The sequence below is a fragment of the Coptis chinensis genome, chromosome 7 (assembly GCF_015680905.1).
Source record: "Coptis chinensis isolate HL-2020 chromosome 7, ASM1568090v1, whole genome shotgun sequence".
Classification (NCBI taxonomy): domain Eukaryota; kingdom Viridiplantae; phylum Streptophyta; class Magnoliopsida; order Ranunculales; family Ranunculaceae; genus Coptis; species Coptis chinensis.
In genome coordinates this window covers 65,439,733-65,447,541 of record NC_141462.1, presented here as the reverse complement: position 1 = coordinate 65,447,541, position 7,809 = coordinate 65,439,733, and positions in this window count along the sequence as shown.

The window sequence follows — 7,809 nt, the reverse complement described above, 5'->3', positions numbered from 1 at the left end:
ACTGTTACACCACCACAAAGAGGTGCTTGACATAATGAATGGGGGTAGTTTCTTAAGTAAAGGAGCCTCAGAGACTTATAAATTTTTAGAAGATCAAACAAAGCGTAATAATAACTGGGGGGGGGGGGTAGTGACGATATCTCCCGTTCCGCTAGTTCTTCTACAACAGTTAAGGCCGCCGGTATGTTTGAGATGAAACCTGATCCTGAGCCAAAAACTTTAATCGAATCTCTCACTAAAAAAGTAGAGGCTATTTCTGTTCAACAAAAGCTTATCCCCGTCATGAATGTCAACTCAAATTCGTGTAATTTTTGTTTGAGTCCTTAGCATCCCGACTACTATTGTCCTCTATCCTATGAACAACAAACATCACAACAAGATAACATTTGCTCAATTAATAGTTATCCTATTCCAAACGCCCCTTGGAGATCCCAACTTCAGTTGGAGAAATAATCAACAAGTAACACCTCCAGGGTTTACTAATCAAAATATTAAGCAAGCAAACAATTATAACCAAGCTCCACCATGATAAGGACAAGGTCAAGGACAAGGTCAGGGTAATTATAATAATTATAACAATAATAATTATAGTGCTAATAGAGATATCATTCCAGTTAATAATAATAACTATCACAACCCACCCATGAATAATCAACGTGACATAGTTCTTGTCACACAACCTGTAACAACTACTACTCCACAACCGGATCGTTTTGATGCCTTTATACAATCTCAACAACAGATTTTACAAGCCATCTAACTTTCCTTACAACAGTTAGCACAAGAGAAAGTACAACCAAAAGGTGTGTTTCCAGGTCAAGCAATACCTAATCCTAAAATAACAAACACAGCCTTTGAGTTGAACGGTAATACTAGTACGAAAAATGCAAGCGTAGGTGAGCTAAATGCCATCACCACTCTCCGTTCTGGGAGAGTGGTTGATAACAACATAACTATGCCTATAGTTACCCCACAAGTAGTCCCTACACTGGAGATTGAACTAGATACCGAAATAGAAACTTAAGAGCCTACCCCTGTAAAGGTACCAGTTAAACCACAACCTAAGAAACAGAAAGCCAAGGTTAGACATCTAATTGATCCATACGCTAAATATATAGAGAAACCACCATTTCTCCAGAGATTAGCTATGTTAAACAAGGATACAAACTATGACGAGATTAGGGAAGTTTTCAAAAATCTATCGATAAACCTACCCTTTCTCGAAGCAATTAAAAAATTACCTCACCACGCTAAGTTTCTCAAAGAGTTGTGCACTACTAGGCGTAAGACAAAGATTCCTAAAGACGCCTTTTTAGCTGAACAGTTTCCAACTTTAACGGAACACAATGGAATTGTTAAGTACAAGGACACTGGTCATCCTATTGTACAATGCACTTTAAGGGATACTCACACAACCACTGCTTTATTAGACCTGGGGGCGAGTGTTAACTTACTCCCTTATTATTTATATAAACAAATAGGTCTACAGGAAATGCAACCTACAACAATGACGTTGCAATTAGCTGATAGGTCTATCAAGTATCCTAAGGGTGTAGTGGAAAACGTGCTTGTTAAGGTTCAGGATTTCTACTATCCTGCTGATTTTGTTATCCTCGATACAGAAGTCGCTAACGACTCTGTTCCAATTATTTTAGGGTGCTCTTTCTTGGCAACTGCCAACGCGCTTATAAACTGTCGTGATGGTTCGATGTCCTTGTCTTTTGGCCATCTTTCTGTTGAGGTCAATGTTTTTAAAATGATGAAACAATTACCTAATATGACTATCGATGGAGAGGTTAACATGATAGAAAGCTTAGCTAAAGAGTATTTTAACAACACGTTTCCTAAAAATCATTTGCACCAATTCATTTCCTTCGAAAGTTCTAATTTTGACAAGGACTCCTTGGACGTATATTAAATTGAGGAAGATTTCCTTCAACTCTTTTGCAACTCTTCTTTGCCACCTCGCGAGTCCCCACTTATCAACATCCATTCCTCCCTTGACGCTATGACGGAAGATGAATTTTTCACCCTCTATCTCAGTGATTCTTTTGACCCACCTATTGAGGAATGTCTTGCATATCTCAAGGCTTCTGATGATCTAGACCTGATAGCTCTAGCTGACACTCATTCATCTTCCCTCACCAATTTTCCCCACCTTCTACCTTTTCAAAGAAACTTGGAGTTTGTGCTTGACCCTTGTGCTTCTTCTGTGCTGAATGAATTTCTAAATCCTCTTAATACGGAAATAATTCCCAAGGGAAAGGCACTTGACACCTTTATTTTCTGAATTGAGACAGTTCCTACCTACACCATGAATGAGTTTTGTGCTAAACCCACATTCTCATTTCTTCCATTCCTTACGTCTAAAATTCATCCATATCCACCATATCTTCCACAAACATCCATTTTCTCAAGATCATTCACTTGGACACCCTCTCGTTCAAAGATGAAGAAGATGGTGCATGCTCGATTACGTTCTAGATCTATCAGACTTCACTTTCATTTCAATAAGTTGCGTCGTAGAAAATCTTGGTGCTTGATTCTATTTTGGGGTGCATTCCATGTTATTTATTTATGGAAAGACCCACAACTCTTTAGGTTGTTGATATATGGAAAACTGCAGGGTATATATATATATATATATATATATATATATATATATATATATATATATATATATATATATATTATTTGTTAAAGTCTTGAGTATCTTACTATAAAGCGACTCATTTTGTTGTTGATTGTACTTCCTTACAATTCCATATATTGGTAAGTGCACCATTCAGGTAACCAGGCCCTCCCTATGGAGTGTGTGGCTGTAAGTATCAGATCTTAAGTCCACGTTTAACATAATTCACATTTTCCACTCTTGCATATTTTCTCGGTTTTTGAGTCATGTTCTTCTATGGTGTGAATTATGTCTTTACTGTTTTTCATTTTTCTTATATTAAATCTTATTCATAAAAGTAAAAAATATCAAAACCATAAAAATAGTAATCTAGGAATTGAAGTCTCGAGAATTTGACATTAAAAGACCCATGTTATAACAAATTTTCAAACTTCGTTGCCAAAAATTTGTTTGGGGGTGGGGTGGTGTCAAGTTTTTCGTCCTTATTTGTTAAACTTTCCATTTGTGTTGCTTAGGCCGTTTAATTGTATTTCTATTTGGGTTGACATTATCTATGAATTTAGATTTCATTCGTTCACATAACTTACATCATGCACGCACTTTGAGGCATTTTCCATCTTCTTATATGTCACCCACGGTTGGAATAGAGTGTTTTATAGATCTTTGGATTGGAAATTTTCTCCTGATCATTTCCATAGCTCATTCACACAAATCAGACCGGTAACGAAGCGGCAATTTTAGTTTGAAGTTGCACAAAAAATCGACGAATTTCCAAAATCGAATTGGGCTTGGGCCCAAATCTCGCATGCACGTGCCACTCACGTGCTTCCCCTTCCTTCAACCAAAACAGATCGCGAGTTTTCATTTTCACTTCCGCCATTAACAAAGCTTCAAAACCCTAACAAAAAAAAAAAACACCCACGCCCAAAGTTCAAACCCACTCCAAATCTTCTCCACAACCTCTCCCACACCATTTCCATCCTTTTACATCACCAAAAACATAAATAAATTCAAAAGATTTGAATTGCCACTGCCCCCACCACGCCACCACCATTGTTTTTTAGTGAGGTTGTCTCAAACTCGTCTCCCTACCTTATTCAAACCCACAAATCCTATCAAAACTCCAATGGCTCAAAGACGATGAATTTTGTCGGAACAAGCTTTTAAGAAGCGACCACTTTGTGCCATTTTACGCTGATCTAGATGATTAGGAGGGATTGGAATAACTTGTGGTATACGACTGATTATTTTTATCACGAGGATTTGGTCTAACAATTTTATAGAATGAGAGAGTTGGTTGGGAATAAGATTTTTGTGAAGGTGAATAAAGTTAGGCGAGAAGTGGATAGAAATTTGTTGGCACGTATCTTTGGGATGGAGGAAGGACGCACTCTAGTAGCCACAGTGTAGGAATCCCAATTTACTGGGATCGAGGACTTGATGAACGAGACTATTTTGGAGGGTAAATACAATGCGAGCTCGCATTGTGTCCACTAGTCATCCCTGTGAACCAACCAGCTGACTATAGCTCAGTGGATTGGGAGGAATATCATTGGCAAGGAGAAAGTCAGTGACATCAGCCTGAATTATCTTCACGTTCTATGGATACTCCAGACTAGGGAGTATGACTTTTGTATCCTCGAGTTTCTGATTATGATGATTAGAGGAGTTGGGAAGAGTATTGCACCCCTCCCTGTTCTGATAACAAAGATCATGATAAGGTTGAAAGCGACTCCGAAGTCTGATCGGATTTGCCTGAAGAGGCACCAAAATCATACTATCTATACGGAGTGTATCCAGAAAATGTGGAGGTTGCCTAAAGAGAGGGTAGATGAAAAGGATGATTCGGAGGATGAGGAGGACACGACATGTTTTGATGCCGATGCCTTGGAAAGGTGTAAGTCTGATGCAGAACGCATGTCGGTGCTTCATCGTGGCATGCGTTCCCTCAACACTATTTGTGGAGATCTCCAAACTCAACAAGCTGCCATCCATCGTAACTATGAGACTCACGCCCAGCATGAGGATGAGCGTTAGGAGGAGATGAAGGCCGAGATGGAAGCTCAGCGAAAGTTCCGAGCAGATATGCTTGAACACTGCCCACCCCAGGGGGGTTCTTCTTCTGAGGAGGCGTCTATGAGGCACGAGCATCATCGCCGTAGGACGGATGGCTCTGGCCCATCGGGAGCCCAGGAGTCATCTCCTTCTCACATGCCATCCACTACCAGCAGTGCGTTGTTTAGGGATATTATGAGTTGATGTTGTTTTGTAGTTATTTTTATTTAGGTCGTATGTTAATTTTTGAATTTCGTAGTGAAATTTTAATTGGGTAGTTAAATGTTGTTTGAATTTCAATTTTAATATAATGTGGTTCTTTTCAAATTGTGCGTTGTTTTTATTATTAATCCCACCTTCCCGAATTGTTTGGGGGTGGTATTATTTATTCTTACATGATTTTTATATGAACCTCAATTTTAGAAGTTGTTTTGGAGTGATTGTTGGGAATATTGCCGATATCGGCAGGGCTATGAGTAAATATGGTGGTAGGATGAAATCTAAACGAGTTTAGAAGTTACTATTCTAAATTCAATCTAAAAGATATTAGGTTTGTTTTAGAATCAAGAATATGGGTTGTTTTTAGTTTTGGTTTTGAAAATTTTTGTTTCGAAAATTACATTAAAACTTTTGACAACTTCCGATTCGTTTTGGAAACTCAAAACCTATATAAACTTCATTCATTCTCCACACACAACCCACACTACATCCCACTTTCATCTCTCACCTTTCACTCCCAAGTTTTTCTTCTTTTTCCTTCTCACTTCACCACTCAAGCAGCTCAAAGCGCGCCTGCGCCTCAGTGGAGCGCCACACGCACCCAAATCACTGTAAGTCTAGTTTTCCCTTGAGCACGACCGCGCCCTCCAAAGACCAAACTTGAGCGCGACCCACCCCTAAAACACTGTAAGTCAAATTTCTCCGGAGCGCGCCTGCGCCTCAGTGGAGCACCCCCGCGCCTGACCTCCGTAAAAACGAAAAATTCCGATTTTTTGTGGGTTATTCCAGGATCGGTTGTGGCTATTCTAGAGAGTAGTTTTGTGATGACATCTCCTAGAGTCATACCTGAACAATCTTTCGATGACTTGTTGGGAAGTGAGTCTTATGGGCATTGGTTCCGCGATAGGATCTTGCAGTTTGGATGGCGGCATCTACTAGTAAGTGAAGACGACTCGTATTCACCTAAGCTTACTGAATATTTTTACAATAATGTTAGTTTCTATTGTAACTAGGATGGAGAACAAGAATTCTCCATCGTGGTTGATGACACGCCACTAGAATTCAATAAGTATTTGTTAGCGTTAGTTTGGGACTACCCTTGCCCCAACCTATGCACACGTGGGGATATATGACCAATAATGCTTACCTCAATGACTATACATATTTCCATGAGTATTATGAGGGAGGGGTGTTTCGTATAATGGACCATGGGCGTTATAACATAGCCCTTGGTAGCCTATCCTTGAATGTAGGCACCACCATGTTATTCATTATGATGAATATTTTAGGGGAGTGGCAGTTTACTTCTGCAAATAGTACCCCTGGTGACGTTTTCCTTGTTTTAGCTGAGGGACGTCGCCGCTATGACATTCCCCGAGTATTAGTGTCTAGTCTTAAAAGATCCCATAGCATGAGGCATAAATATCTTCTTATGCCTGTTTTGGTTTACCACATCATGCGTGCTTGTTTACCTTAATTCTATACCCAGTTCACGGATTAGAAAATGGTTGAAGTCATGAGACCCACCAATTGGGTGGTTCGCTCATTTCGACCAATGACTTGGCCGGGATGGCAGGTGCAACCTCATTTGGTTGCTCCTTACTGTAGGAACCGTTATTTTAGAATGCAAATTTCTACAAACCACGAGAACCACGCGTAGCGGAATTAATGGGTTCTCACGATTTTTGGATAGAAAACATACCTTTGAATCTAGTTTAGATAATTCTGAGAATCCAAGCAAACCCTTGATCTTCTGTTGTATTCCTTTAGAATAGATTGGACGTTGTGTGGACAACGATCTACCAATCCCCTTCTTTCTCACAAAGCAAGATCCAATTTTGAATCTATCTTTCCTTGCCTCTTTTTCTAATCCAGTGAATAGTGAATAGGTTAATTTCGGCCAGAGAAAAGAAGGATTCTATTTATAGGCTACAACAGGGACCATGAGGAGAAATTAGGGTTGGGCCTCCTGACGGGCTTGGGCTTCCCATGTTTGCCCAGAACACACGGCCCAAGCCCATCAACAAATGGCTTATTCCACTAAAGGCCATTGTTGCACTACCGCCCTAATCCCAAATTACGTGTCAGTGTTTATGGGCTCCATATTATATGCTCGTTGATCTCCTCGTGTTTAAGATATCGAATGTCCGTTGATTAAGTCAAGTTACTGACAACTACATTAATTAACTTTTTATGTCCTTGAGTAGTACTACTCAACCTCATTGTCATGTCAGAATAAATCCACCTGCAAGGTTTACATGACAATCTTTTTGAGCTCTTCAAGGGGACATCATCAACCCGACTTCTTGTGGGACACGGATTCCTTCTATAATCAACAGCACACCTTACATACAATGTCATTACCCAATCCATCGAGTTTGTTGATTCACAAATGAATCTCACTCATTGATGATTTAAAGCAATGTACAATGCATGTAAGTGCCTGTTATTATATCCGGATTAGGAGGACAAGCATCCATAATAACAGAGGCATTTGTTCTCTTATATAGTCAGTATAAAGTGAAACAACCTCACTTGGTCCTGTTCAATACGCACAAAGTGTACTAGTGTAATCCTATAGTCAAGATAAACTAGTACCAGATTATACTACAACCGTACCAATGGTTTGTCCAAATCCATCTAGGTTGTGAACGATTACTTATACTTTATAAGGTACTGATGATATGATCTCCTCGCGGTGTTCACACCATATCATCTACAACATAAAGTATTAGACACATGCATATAACTAATAACATATATAATATGTATAACATTTGCCCATATGATTCTCATCCAAAATATAAAGAATTAGAGTTAATACAAAAGTAATGCTTTTAGTATATAACCCTATCACTTACACCCCATCAGACATAGTAACACTCGACAGGTTAGCACGTGTT